Source organism: Anser anser (assembly GCF_964211835.1).
Source record: "Anser anser genome assembly, chromosome: 2".
Classification (NCBI taxonomy): domain Eukaryota; kingdom Metazoa; phylum Chordata; class Aves; order Anseriformes; family Anatidae; genus Anser; species Anser anser.
The window spans coordinates 115,940,847-115,955,866 of record NC_139721.1 but is presented as its reverse complement, the minus strand read 5'-3'; the positions used below and the strand labels follow the sequence as shown (position 1 = coordinate 115,955,866).

The 15,020-nt window shown below is 44.7% G+C and overlaps 1 long non-coding RNA gene across 1 annotated transcript; it reads right to left on the bottom strand.

Annotated features, from left to right (window-relative positions):
* Positions 1 to 6,453: 6,453 nt before the first annotated feature.
* Positions 6,454 to 14,454, bottom strand: LOC310894960. The gene is made up of 3 exons (XR_014580315.1): positions 12,999 to 14,454; positions 9,666 to 9,752; positions 6,454 to 6,588 (listed from the first exon to the last, which is right to left on the bottom strand). It is a non-coding gene; the product is annotated as an uncharacterized lncRNA (long non-coding RNA).
* Between the last annotated feature and the right edge of the window lie 566 nt (positions 14,455 to 15,020).

Genomic DNA, 15,020 nt, shown 5'->3' with positions numbered 1-15,020 from the left:
GAAAGGATGGTGCTGAGATCCATGCTCTGCCTCTGCCTTAGCAGCCAGGATAATCATCTCTCGTTGTCATAACGTTGGGGTGGGCTGTTTGCATCCCTGAAGCTGTTCATCTTCCAGATGGCTTGCAGGTGCTGCATGGGATCAGTATTAAGCTCTGCTTGCATAAGATATCAGGGAGGGAACTTTTACTTGAAAAAAAACATATTTCAAAATGCAGGAAGAATCCGGTGTGGCACGTTGTGAGGACACAGTGGTGGGTCAGTGGATTTCCTGAGTGAGAATCCAGATTTTCTAATGCTCTCCATTTGTGAAGGGGCCGTGCTTTAGGGAGATGTCACTTCTCACCAGAGCACATAACCTCAGGGCAGGGTCTTCACCAGCGCCAGGCGCTTAGCATCACACCGAGAGCTGCTCACAGTGGGAGTTTCTGGTATAAAGAGCTGTGGGGTGTTTCTGAAATGTGATCTCAATTGCATCTCTTTTGAAAATTTGGCTGGGTTGTTCTTCAGCTGGGTGCAGAGACCCGGGGAAGCCTGCAGGTATGAAATATGGAGACCAGGGGAGAATTACTTCATGAATGATGACGCTGAGAGGTGGGGAATGAAGCCAAGAAGCTCCTGCCAGTGTCTTTTCACTAACACACAGCTACATGGGATGCCAACAAAACCTCAGTTTGGCATCTCTGATGTAGCTGGAGAGCCTCATGTATGGGCCTGCAGAAAGCACAGCCTCCCCTCTCTGGGGCTCAGCACTGGACACTCTCCCCATGCTTTTTCTCACCTTGAGAGAGTGAGGATTTGTCCCACTCGTCCCCAGTTTGTGGTGGGGGTGTTCCAGGTGCCCTTCACCCAGCGGGTTCAGCCCAGCCCGGTACCAGCCCTGCTGTAAGCCCCTCTCTCATGCTCTTGGTGTCCACTAAACACCTTTGTACACTTGGTTGATGAGACAACCTTTTTTAACCATTTGTAATTTCAGTCTTTGCAACATCCTGCGGTGATGTTTGTGTCTTTGTTCTAAACCTGATGTCTGGATATGTCATTGGACGGCCGTTCCCCTTCCTGCCAAAGCCACTTGGCTTCACCTCGTTTCTTCAAAGAGGGCTCTGATGCGGCACCATAAATCATTACAGCCAGAAAACATCCTTTGAATCCCACAGTATCATTTCAAAGCTCCGGACTGTGTGTGGTCTTTTAAAGACATCATGTATGCCTGAAAAATGTAAGGGTGTTTTTTTCCCCCAAGTGGTCTGGAATGGAGCAGATTGTCCTTGGACCATTTGCAGAAGCTGGATTTCAGCAGCTGCCATTTGTTTGGCTTCTCCCCACCGCCAGGACTGATGATGTCCTGGAAGGCAGGGAGGGGGACACAGTTCAGAAAGGCTGGGGGAAGTAGAAAGAGGTTTTGAAACTGCTAGCGGCTGCGATTTCACATCTAAAAGATCTCTCTTCTCCCATCTCTTAAATTTATTGTACCCATTTGTTATTTCCTTTGACCAGAGGCCAACAAACAGCAAACAATGTATATATATTTTGCAGAGCAGAACTAAAGAGTGGCTTCCAGCACAGGGCAGCAGCAAACTCTTAGAGCATTATTAAAGAATTTATATTCACCCTGCGTGGTAGAGGGGAGGAATCAATGCTGTAATCAGCTATTTAGAAACAATCCATTACCAAAGCTTAAAAAAAAAAAAAAATAGCAAACTTCTATCCTTTGAAACAGAAAATGAAAAGGAATCTAAGCAAGTATAAATTTGCTGACAATTTTGGAGACCTGAAATAAAAGCTCTGTCCAGGATGGAGCACACTGTGGTTCGCTAGCTAGAGATTTTGGAGAGTGAAATTCATGGAACTCCGTGCTCCTGAACGTGCTGCAAGATTAAGAGCCTGATCCTACTCTGCTTGGAGGCAGTGGGACTTTTGTCAGACGAGGGTCAAACCTAAATAAAGGGCTTATGTCTCCAACAAAGCAGGCGTGCTGTTCTGTAGGGTATGGGCAAAACACCTCTGGTCTCATCCGGCAGATCCCATTGTCCTGGCAAGACATGCGAGCTTGTTTCTGCAGGAAATCTCTCTTCCCTTGCTTTGGGAGAGCAGTTCCCAGAGCTGGCAGCTGTCTGGGAGCTGCAGCAGCCCCAAATACTCATTTGCAGCAGGCATGCAAGCCATACAATCTTGCAGTGTGATGGAGGAGCTCTGTACCTGCTACAACCACCCCAGCAAGGACAATCCACATTTTATTTCTGCCTACCTTGTCTGCTGCGCAGCCTTTTAAACCATTGAAGAGTTACACAAAACTTGCCCCTGTATGAACAGAGTACACCATGGCAAAAGGCTCAGAGAATCTGGGCAGGAGGATGCTGCCGTTATCTTTTTTTTTTTTTTTGGAAAAGGAGCAAATTCTTTTGCTCTGATCTGTCGTTCTGAATCCTGGCAGTAGTGGGCTATTAATAGCAGCCAGTTACTGCGTGAGGATGCATGAAGGAGGTGAAGTGTACGGCAGATGTTTTTGCACATTGAGGGATACAACAGTTGGGCAGAGGCGAGCTTTGTCTGGGCATTTCTTCCTGAACTCACAAGCTTTGTCCCCTTCAGTAGGGGTGCTTGGAGCTGGCAGTGCCAGCCATTGCAGTCACTTTGGGACTTCAGCCTCAAATTGTGCAAGCACAAAGTGTGCAAAACTGCTTTTACTGATTTGTTAAAAGCGATAAAAAAAGAAAGAAATGTTGCCATCCTGACATCTAGCCTGGTGTGTGAGTTTGTCCTAATGACAGCCGTATGTACACTTGCCTCTAAATCATTGAATCTAAGTCAACTTAGTTGTCAAGCTGTTTTTTTTTGTTTGTTTGTTTGTTTTTATGCCAAGGGAAGAATTGATAACACACCAAAGGGCTTCCCATCCAGCACCAGTTTTGTGAAACGGTGTCATGAATGTGGGCTGAGTTTACAGAGCCAGATCTTTATTGCATTTATCCTTTCTCTGATAATATCTAGATTAACATTTGAGGTGATGGGCCACGTAACTCATAAAAGGCAAATCATATAGCACCGTGGTCTCACCAAAATGGGCCCTGCTGTTTAGTGGTAGAGTAGCTTGGAAGGACACTGAAAGTGAAGGTGGCTCTCTGGTAGTCAGAAGAAAAAACACCCCTTGTTTCACAGCAGTGGCTCTGAAAATGGCTTTAGTTTTACTGTGTCCTTAAGGCTAAAGGGAGATGTACATGTGACTCTCTGTTCTTTCAGTTAACGCAAACTTCATTGCAAAATGTTTGTTCTTTTGTTGTCTTGCCAGCTGGGTGGCTTCAGGAGCTTGGATAATACATGTGCAGCGTTGTACAGTAATTATTCCCCATCCTCAAAACTTCGCAGATTACGAATCCATAGATGGTTTGTGCAGCTGACGGTGGCTTTGAGCATCTCCACTGTTAGAAAAGGACTGCACCCAGCACAGAGTGCGTGTATACTGCTTCAGCGGATCCAGACTTAATGTTTATCCTGAGCCAGATCTGGCAAAAGTCCATCAGCCCCAAGCCTCCTGCAAGAGTGCATCAGGCTGAAGCATGTGAAGCCCGGGTTCATCCTGACTACACCTAGACGAGGGGATATGTGAGGTGCCTGATTCAAGAGCATCACCTGAGCGATAGCATCTCCAGCCAGCCCAAGTCTGCAGAAGGTAATTAGTATGGGATGGATCACCCTGCACGACCTGTCTTGGGAGAAGAAAAATAGAGCTCTTAGTGTGACCAGCCAGTAATGCAAAGTACAGGTAGTGCTTTTAGTTCACGTGCACTCAGGCCTGTGTGCCTGAAAGTGTTCAGGTTGTGCCAGAGAGGGTCATAGAGCTCGTGAAATGTCGGAGTAGCTGCTGGGAGTGCTCAGACCAGGGAGGAAGAGTGGCCTCGCAGCCGGAGGTGAAAGAGAAAAAGCATCCAGAAAAAGGCAGAGGAGTAATTAGGAACAATGAAAGTGAGGAAAAGAATGAGAAAACACAAGGAACGCTGGAACAAAGAATCCAAAAAGGACGTGATGCTATGGTAAGAGCAGTTTGTGGTGGTGCACATACCTGCACATCTCCTCCAAGCAGTGTTTGTTCTTCTCTCAGGCAGAGTACGCTGGCGCTCCAGTCCCCCACTGCTGAGCAGCTCTAAGGAATGCTCGTCTGTATGTCTCCTAAACACCTCCTATGGCTTCTGCAAGGTACACTAACGTATTTGTAAAGGTTTGCTTAGCAATGAATAGATCTGCCTAACTTCAAAATACATCAGTGGCATGTAGCCTCAGGACCCCCTGTATCTTAAATGAATCCCTGGTGGCAAAACAGATTTGACTGTATACAAAAGCAATGTTGTTTTCTTTTTTTAGGGCACATCTTTTACATTCAGCTACAGGAGCTGCAGCCATCTACAACACATTATCCTGATGTGAGCCAGAAAGGAACAAAGGAGTGCTCTTCACAGATGCATTTGTCCCTGTGTATCCTCGGTGTGCGCATCAACTTCGGGAATGAAAAGCGTTTATATTTGATTACTCTTCTTTTAAAAGATTGTCACTCTCAGAGAGAATTTCAGTGCCTCGGGGCACGAGAAAAGGATTATTTTTTTTTTTGGTTGCTCTGAATCGAGCGTGGGCTCTGTGTGTGTCAGGGTTCTCTGTTTCGGTTTCCTGCTTGTGGGCTCTTTGCCCTCGTGCTGGTGTTCAGCAGATCTCACTGAGAGCAATCTAAGAGTGGGGTCGATTAGTGCCATCTTCCAGAGAGAGAGAAACTTGACACAGCATTTCTGTCCCTAAAATGATTAATTATTCCTGCGGTGAGGTCCTGAAGACCCAGTGTGAAAATTGGACACTGAAGCGTCGCTCCTAAATCTCTTTCTGGCCATATAAACACAAGTGCTCCGTGGAGGATTCCTCTAGGACAGACATTGCAGCTGAGGGAGTAAATTTTGCCTGGAGAGACAAACCCCTGCCGCCTGGGCTCTGCGAGGCATGGGAGGGCCTGCAGCCCATCTGCTCTTGGCTGCTCGACAGCCCTCAAGGGTTACTGCATCTGGAGTGCGGTTTGGAGCAACCCCGGGTCACTTCTCCAGCGAGGGGCTACGGGAATCTCCTCTGCAGTTCCCTCGCTCCTCTGGTGCTCAGATCTGAATCCCAGATGTTTGAGGCTTTGAAGAAACCACTGCCCATGTCCAGCCGCGGGGTTACCGACATGACGAAAGCTGCTGGCGAGTATCCGTAACGGGAGGTGGCTGCTTCAGAGAAAGGATTTGCTGAAGCAGAGTCACCGAGGAAAACTTAATGTGAGTTAACTAAACATGTGAACTGAGAGTGGATTAGCAACGCCACATAAGTGGATGGATCCCTTATATTAATTCCTTCAGAATTAAAACGGTCCTAATTTTTTTCAGCGTAATTATGAAAGAGGATGTTATACAGGCTTTAATGAGATCTAATGTGCTCACCGTAAAAGTTAGTCTGGGTTAAGTTTTTGTGTCTCTCAGCAGGGGTGGGATTGGAATATAGTGCTGATTTTTTTTGGTAGAAAACTTGTATTGTCTTTACTGCAGATTTTAATAACTGATTCTGATAACGTAGTAATCTGTTTTTATTATTATTATTACACTATTTTTAATCACAGGATATAAAAGCTCTGAACAAGAAATTAATTAATCCTTACCATGTCCCTCTGAGGTTGGTAAAAGCTTTGTAACACTCATTTCATTCGTTACTGTACTATGTCTGCTTTTCGTGTGGGATATTGCAATATAGCTACAGGGTATGGGAGGGAAGATGAATATCAAATCTTATTGAATGTATGGGAAAAACTTAGTAAGAAAAAAATGTTATTGCCCAGTTTAGAATTTTTTCAAGCCACCACGATGCGCTCACAAGAAAATGTCAGGGGAGCTTTAGAGATCAGGGCATCTGCTTTATGTCTAACTCAATTCACAGCACATATAACAGTACCACACACAGTGCACCATGGTGGGGGGCAGCTTAATAGCAGGGTGTAAATATCCAGGATTAAAAACAATTTATCTGATTTCTATTTATTTCAAAATAGGATTTATTTATTTAAATTACAGTTCAGAATGAAGGAAGGAAGGAAGGAAGGAAGGAAGGAAGGAAGGAAGGAAGGAAGGAAGGAAGGAAGGAAGGAAGGAAGGAAGGAAAAAGAAAGAAAAAGAAAGAAAGAAAGAAAGAAAGAAAGAAAGAAAGAAAGAAAGAAAGAAAGAAAGAAAGAAAGAGAGAAAGAAAGAAAAAGAAAGAAAGAAAGAAAGAAAGAAAGAAAGAAAGAAAGAAAGAAAAAGAAAGAAAGAAAGAAAGAAAGAAAGAAAGAAAGAAAGAAAGAAAGAAAGAAAGAAAGAAAGAAAGAAAGAAAGAAAGAAAAAGAAAGAAAGAAAGAAAAAGAAAAGAAGTGTGGTACTCGTCAGTCCCTTCTCCATCAGGGCAGCTTCTTTCTCTTCCTCAGCAGACAGTTTATTTTCTACTCAATGCCTCGTCTCATGTTTGTCTAACTTCTTTAAATGAGAGCAAGCACTGTGCTTTTGTTCTGCTCCTCTTTCAGGGCCTTTTTGCTGATCTTCTCTGCATGTATCTGAAAGATCAGGAAAACAAATCAATACGGAAAAGGACCTCCTGCCCCTTTTAACCTAACGTGTGGGAGGGAGGGAAGGGAAATAGCCAATTACATGAAAGGGAATTTTAAATATGTTTGAAAACAACACAGTGGGAGTGAGGGTTTGGAAGGACAGGTGTCGACAAGACCAGCCTCTGCAGTCCATGGGGTGCCTTTATGAACTTGTGGTCTTCTCCACAGCAGCATATACTGGCCGAACCATACAGCTGAAAGGCATCCTGTGGAAGAGGCACTGTAGCAGGTCTGGGAGGGATCATTGACCATGAAGATCTCTGCAAGGGTGACCTTGGTGCACTGGGAGCTGGTCTGAGACTCACCCCATGGTCTGAGGGCTAGCAAATGCTGACCGCTGTCTTGTACTGGCTGGATTTGTCTCAGTACTTTCTGGTACCACTGTCCTATTTACTCTCCTCCAGGTAACCAGCTCCTGTCTTCTGTGGATAGCCACCATGCCCATTGCAGAGCATCAGGGAGCAGGAGAGAGGCTCCACGTCTGCACAGCAGCTGGACCCCTGCTGCACATTCACTGGAGCACTGAGGCCCTGCCCGAACTCAAGCCTTCTGTAGCCAAGTTTACTAATTATGGCCTCTGTTCCCAACATCCACCCTCAAACATTCAGCTCAGAGACCCCAGTAGAGAGCCCTCCTGGAAGCTTTGTCGGTGGTTGATGGCGAGGATATGGCTCTCCCATTCCTTTCCAGTGATGAAGACTTCTAGATTGCTCATACAGTGTCTTTGTGCAAGTGTCTTACATTAGATGCTATAAATGCATCCCTCATCTCTTAAATTAATATACTTTTTAAACATATCTCATTGAATTTAGCTTTGATTGATTGATCTATTGGGTGCAAGACCAGTGAACACCCTGCTAATGTACCTTCCTTTCCACCCATCCCTACCCAGGTGCCTTTTCAGGAGCCACTTTTCACTTACTACTTATTTAGCAAATCCCACAGTGTGGAAAAGCGGTTAATTGCTCTAATCTCTTTCCAGCACCAAGATCAGCAGATAGAGAACACAACACAGCAGATAGAGAATGCAACACTTTAAAACCCGGAGTTTCAAACAGTGGCTGTCCATCCTAGGTAAATAGCAAAACTTTACACAACTATCAGCTGACAGCTTCCACACCCTCAGCTAGCCCTCTGCTAAATTTCTGTTCTCTTCTCTATGTTGCATTTTTTCTTACAAAATTGCAAAGCGAGAGAAGCAGAGAAACAATAAAGTAAATGTTTTTGCTTCCTTAGGTGGCCTCTTGCACTACTGAAATTGCTTCATTAAAAGCCTTTTAGGAATACAGTTCATATGCTACTTGCATTAAGAGCCTTTTGCAAAAAGCAGCTGTTGAAAAATGTTTTTTTCTTTTCAGGTGCCAAACACAGAAGCCCACTTTATGGATGTTCTTTGGTCTTTGTTTTTCTTTCTCCCTGGTGCCCTGCACCAAGCCAGTACAGTCCTGCACCTGTTACTGTACTTTGCAGTGTTGTCAGAAAAGTGAGCCTAAGTTTGATATGCCCAGAAATTAAAACACAAATTGGTCTGTTAGACCAAGCAAAGAGTAATTTACCTGCAGCTTGCTTTACTTTGTCAAAGGAGAGTAAAGCTGGCATTATTCTGAGTGTGAGCACAGGTGCTTTGCTGTGGAGAAGCAATAGACTTTGAGACAAGAAGGCTTCCTGTGCTGCTCCAAGTAGCTCTGATCTTCCTTCATGTCTCTGCACGGTTTCAAAGTGCTGCTAATGGGGAATTATTAACATTAGGCCCCCTGTATTGCTGGATCATAGAGGCCTTAATGGCCCCCCCTTGTGGGAGGGGTTGGATTCTGATTGCAGTGTTGTAAATCTAGAGTATCTTAGATGACTTTAATAGAGTTATTCCCAAACAATCCATGTATAATAGAAGGAGATGAAGAATTTTAAAAGCAATATATTTTTATGTGGGTTAGCTGCCCCACTCCTTTACTCTGACCAATTGTTTAGGATTCTCATGTTGGTTTGAAATGTTCGCTCAGACACGGTCTCTAATCAATCCATATACACACTGTGATGGAAATTTGCTTCTTGCTTGCTGTCCAATGTACCTCAGAAAATGACACCGAACAGCTCAGCATCTCCCTGAGGTGATGGCACGGCCATCCATCTATAACTCACCCGGGAGCATTTTGCAGACCTTTTGAGGTTGAGTTGCTCAAAAACATCAGGCAGCGGTGTTTAGCGTGAACTTGTGCTCATCTTTATTTCTCCATGGAGACAGCAGCGCTGGAGCAGTAATCTCCCCTGAGAATCCCCGCCTAATGTGTGCTCTAAACGGCCAAGATGTGCTGCTCACCTCCTCCACAACCACGAAAAGAGGAGTGAGTCGCTAACTGAGGCTTGAGCAATGAAAATCAGAGCGATGGGCTGCAGTGGAGTAGGCTGGTGATGGAAAAGATGAGTAACTAGCATGTACAAGTTAATTGTTGAAGGCATTGTGTGTAAAATAGCTCATTTTACATGGAGACAACCTTGGATGTTTGTTGGGGTGGCAGAGCACTGTGGGTTTGCGCCATGTGCTTCACACCACTGCTACGCATTTATTCTGCTGATCAGATAACCTGTTATTCCTATTGCTCCAAGCTGCCAAACTTGCCCCACTTGCTGAATTCTTGCACTGTGACAGCAGCCCCACATGTACCACCACTAAGTCGCAACAGCAATCATGGCGAAAAATCACCTCCATTTTCCCTCCCCGCTATTTTGATTCAGTCTCTGCTGAAAATTTGGCACCAGGTTCAAGAAGCTAACCAACCCCTTGTCTACTGTAGTTTACTCATAGATTCCCTTCAGAAAAATGCCCTCTTGATCAATCTGCGACACAAGGCGCTAAAAGGTTATACAGGCGTTATGTATGAGAGGAACCCGCATAATTGGTTTGATTCTGATACCACTGCTGCTTTGATTTAAGGTTCTAGATGCAGCCACCAAGAGTATATGACTATTTGGTGTGTCTGTGTGTGTGCATAACACAACTGTATTTTTACTGCCCACAAACTCACCTGATCAGGCAGAGCAAGCTGTCCTTGTCTGGAGGATTGGGCTCAGGAAACAGCTGTGTCCCTATCCAGCAATGTGTCCTCAGAATGCTAAAGGAGATGAACCACAAACATCCAGAAAATAAATTACTTAAAAAGTGACTCTTCAGTAGTCCCCTCAAAAGGCATGAACAAATGGCAGACATTTACTCAGAAATCCTTCTACATAGTATTTTCTCATCTGTAGTATAACACTTGCTCTTGCTCATATAACAACAGAGGATCCTAAAAGCTTCATGGGTGTCCAATGCACCTAATAAGTGAACCTCAGACCCATGCAGCACCCCAGTGCCTTTGGGTTAGATGGCTTCTTAATGAACAGAACTGACAAAGCTCTGTGCAGCTTACTGGAGGTTATGGAAAAGGCCTTTCACAGATGACTGGTCTTTTAAATTCCTAAAAACACCAAAGGTTTCTGAAACACACCTAGCCGTCACCAAGACCAAGTTCCCACTTGGAACATCACCATCACCAAGTTCCTAATAGCCACGTATTTGCTTAAACTCAGACCTCTTTTTGGAACCCTTTTTCCCTGGTACACTATTGGTGTCCAGGACCTAGATTTGAGTCACCCATCATTTGCGGTTTGATTTTGCAGAATACAAATCCTCTCCATTGAAATTCTTAAAGAGCATCTTCCAGTGTTACCTCAGGCTGGACTGAGGAGCTCAGACGGAGCAGCCAAGATGTGCAAAGGGGACCTGCACAACCATATAAGTAGTGCCATGCCAGGTGATCAGGCACCTCAGTCCTGCATCAAGCAGTGCATGGGGTGCAGGCTGGAGCAACCATAGCTCCATCAGCTCCCCTGCTGAATTTTCACTTATGGCTAAGCTAGCGTCCTTGGGAAACACTAAAATCCCCAAAAGTAATGCAGGCCAGCACTTAGCTTCTCTAATAAATGAGCAATGCTGGGCTCCATCTGCATTTTCAGTCTGTGTTATTATTATTACTCCTATTATTATTATTATTGTTGTTGATGATGATGATGATTAACAACCATTTGGTGTCCTGCAGCATCCTGGGTTAGAGCTACAATAGTAAACTTCCAGTTTCCCAGTATGTTCTTCTTTTTCTGGGTTCCTTGTGACCATTTTTAAGTCTTCCTGAAGCAGTAGCATAAATACCTGACAGCCTAGATTACCTTTCATTATTCCGATTCAGCCTCTCTGACTAAACCAAGAACTAACCTGAAATAGTCCTTGGGATATTTTCTGGATGGTGGAGCCTTGGTAAAGGCAGTGAGGAGGACAGGAGACCCTGTAAAAGATAGGTACTTCTGTCCCAGAGCTGAGTTGCTGTGTGTAGGTGTCGGGGCCCACCCCCCTGGCATGGCTAGAGCCTTACTGCGGATAGGATGTGTCCCTGAACTGCACCATGGATGTCTCATTTCTCCCTAAACCGGTGTCACAGCATGGCCCTGCTGCTATTTTTTCCTCCTCATTTTATTGCATAGGCTCCTTTGTCTGCCTAGAAGAATGCAAGGCTGGAAGCTAGCTTTGCAGGAGTGACGGCAGGAGATGAGGCCTACAGCAAGGAGCTGGGCTGGTAGCTCAGGAGCACATGGCAGGACAGCAGGTAAAAGGAGGCTCGGCTTCACCCAGGCCAGGCCGAACCTGCCAAAGTCTTACAGGTCTGAGTGGGTCATGGGGACTGAAGAAAGCAGCTACGAAGAAAGCTGGGAGGTATTACAAGAATAAGTCACTCACCAGTGACCTATAATAGTCTCCCAGCAGTGCTAAGGACTGACTAATCCCAGAAGCCGAGGTCAAATCCATGGGAATGAATTGCTAGCATGATTAAATTTGTGCTTATGACGCCAGCCAACACCTCCAGGAGCAGCCATGGAAACAGCCAGCAGGTTCTCCTGCCTGCACCGGGAGGTGGTGACCCAGCACAGCCTGGTTCCTGGACACCAGTTGGCACCCATCAGCAGCCTGGCACTGCTAACGCACTGCCTGCACATCAGGAGCTGGGAAGGATCGGGAGCTGGATGGACACGGCGTGACATAAAGTCTATGGAATGCTGTTCTGGGTTCCTGAGCAAGGGAAACATACCGCTGCTGCTGCTAAAGCCAGCGTCAGGTCCTTACATCACTTAGCAATGGAAGAACGCCCAGGAGTTTTGCTGGTCGAGGATTTCTTCACAGCTGGGAGAAAAGCTCGAGTTAAGCTCTGAGATTTTTGTTTTACTAACCATAACGTTGATTTGCTCTGACTTCACATTAATAGCAACATTCGTTCAGTGTCACTCCTGAGAACCTGCTTTTTTGGGTAAAGAGAGCCCTACACGCCAGGAAACTGTGCCATATTACCGTTAAGGGAACCCTCCCCAAAAAAAGTGATTTGTAAATTAAACTGCTTTGGAGGCCTGGTTATTAATCCCTTCACTTGATTTTCTTATCCCCATTCTTGAGACATAAAAACAGGTTTTAGATTTATGATGGTGATTCTGACTTCTAAAATACCCATTATCAACTTTATTCAAGCAAGGAAAAGTCCCTGATCTCAGTCAAGTTCTGTCTTTGGCTATTGCTATTGCTTTTCATTCATGCTAGCAAATATAGAAGCAGAATAGGGTCCTGACAATTAAAACCCCTGCAACACATTTTTTTTTGCCCATCCATGACTTCTGGGAAGGCTGTAAACACCATATCCAGTATTCCTTAATATGCTGGCTCAGAAACAAAGTTGACAGTGTGGAGTGTGAAACCATTCATTTCCAGCTGGGGCACTGAGCACTAAATTTGACTCTGACACTAGAAAAATGACGCAGCGCTGGATTCACATTGGTGATGCTATCTCCTGCCTGACACCTTTGTAGCTCAGTAAATTAGAGAAGATGTTGGAAGAAATTTCAGGGGGAATGGGATTGCCTCATGTTAATCCTGAAACCTGGGCTGAGCTGAAAAAAGTGCAGCAACGCACTCCTAGTACTGCAGAGTTGACTAAGCTGCTGGGACATCCTCCTCATGTCTGTGCTACGTGGAAGAGAAACAAATAAAAGCTGCTCCCAAGAGTGCCATTTTTGCCTATGCTGTATCAATCTCTTGAAGAAGAGGTATAACGAATTGATAAATGCAAAGCATAATTATTTTGGGAAAAGGGAAGAGCTGGAGTCAATCACACCACTTTTCAGCCCCTCGATGTCCTCAGGCTGGTGTTCCTGGAGCACTTGGGTTATGGCATTTCAGCTCTCGAGTCATGTCATTGCACGGACGTGGCATGACTGGCCCCTTATCGCACACAAGCTGTGTATGTTGTCTGCATAAACGCACTTACCACCACGTGGCTTACCTCAGGTGCTGGCTCAGGGGGTGCTCATTTTTTTCTCCTTAACAGTCCCACCAAAGACCTTGCATGAACTTTACGAGTCAGTCAAAACTGGTTTTGCGTGGAGTAGCTACTACTTATTTTGTTTGACTTGTTTAGGTTTTGGTTTTGATTTTAATTCATATTCCTCTTTCAACGTGGCTTACAGAAGTTGCCTAGAAACCACCTCGCGTCAGCTCACTCATCCAGGACATACAGCTCCCCATATGCAGGCAGAGAGATAAGCTTAACTTCCTATTTTTTTTTTATTTTTATTTTTTAAGAAATGCAATTAACCCCCCTTCCCCCTCCCATTGTTGTGATATCTGAGGACTAAGAGTCAAAAAAAAAATTGCTGAGAGAAGTCTAGCATGCATATTGTGTGGGGGTATGTGGGTGGAGAAGGAAGAGGAGGAGGCTTTCTCAAGGCAGTGGCAGAGTCAGAGCTGAATTTACCCCCTCTCAAAAGTCCAGCAGGCTTAACCCAGCCTTCCACTGCTTCTGGTGACGCAAAGCAGCCACAGACATAGTTTGGCTGGGCATTATGCTTTCACCTCCCTGCTTGTGAAAATATTGGTCACATCCTTCACCGTGTATCCCATCCAAAGTCTTCTCTCAGCTCTTCCTGTCTATCATAGTAGTTGTGACTGGCTGCTGGGTATGAGGGGTACACGTTGGGCAATCAGAAAGCTCATGTTTTTTCTGGTGTTCTTCCAGGGTAAAATCACCTCACTCATGAAAGATTCAGAGAAGCTGGGAGCACTAAACAGAGAGCTGATGGTGGAAACAGAGCAGTGCAAATGGATATCAGAAAATAAAGGTGTCTTCTGGGTTGAACTAGAAGAAGTTGGGTTTTGGACCAAAACCCAAAGGTTTTATTAGGCTCTCTGGGAAAATTCAAAGCCAGAAAAATAATTTTGGGTTGAAATATAGCTCTTCATTTGGAAAACATTTATTTTGGGGTGACTAGCCTTTTTGCTTGCAACCTGGGATGCTTGTAAAATGGAAAATGCCATCTCAGAAAGAAGTGTTGAAAGGAGTTAAATTATTCTAAGCTGTAAATGAATGTTTCAACACTGAAAAAAAAATGCTGCCTTTGTGGGACTTGAACCAACTAAATTTGGATTGAATTTCCCAATGTTTCTGCTCTTCCCCAAGTTCCACTTTCTGGCAAGATTTGCTATGCCTTGATCGTTTTTGCATGTATGCAGACAATAGGCAAAGGTTTTAAGGACTAATGTGAACACCTGCACAATAGGAGGATCTGAACTGCCATTTTTAAGTGTAATTCCCTAGAATTGACCAAAATAATTGTAACTTCTCCCTCCTCTGATTCTTGATGCCTCTCTCTTGCTGCTGTTGCCATTTTTGCCGGGGTGCTTGAGTCTGCTCCCTGTGCTGTGCATTGGGCTGACATAGAAAGCCTTAATCAAAATCATTAACATGACACTTTCTGCCCAGCATCCTTTTAATACTCCAAGCTGGTATCTTCTGTGACTAGAGCCTCCACTCATCTTTTACTGATGGACACCAAATATTTCATACTGCGATCCCTATTACAGAGACCAGTGTGTGAATTCACTACTAAAGGTGACATGTAGGGATGCTTGGGAATGTTTTGCTTCTCTTTTCTGCTAAACACTCACAGTCTCTCCTTTGGTTGTTCTTGCAGCAACCTGTTGCTCAAGAGTCAGAGGTTAAAACCTTTTAATGCCATACGATAACACAGTCAGATGGCTCAACATCAGTAGTGCTCTGAGGCACGCTCTGGCTGCCTTCTAGTTTTGGGATGAATTACGGGTGTTTATTTTGAGAAGCTTCATGTGACCTGAGCCTTAGAGGATTGCTCCTTCACCATAGCATGGTCCATCACTGTTCAAAGTAGCAAACTTCTGGTGTAAATGGCTGACTCAACTTCACATTGTAAACCAGCCTCTCTGCTTGCTGAATAAGAGTTTGAATCTGTCACCACGGGGATAGTAAATCTTGGTCAATTGCAAGTAATGA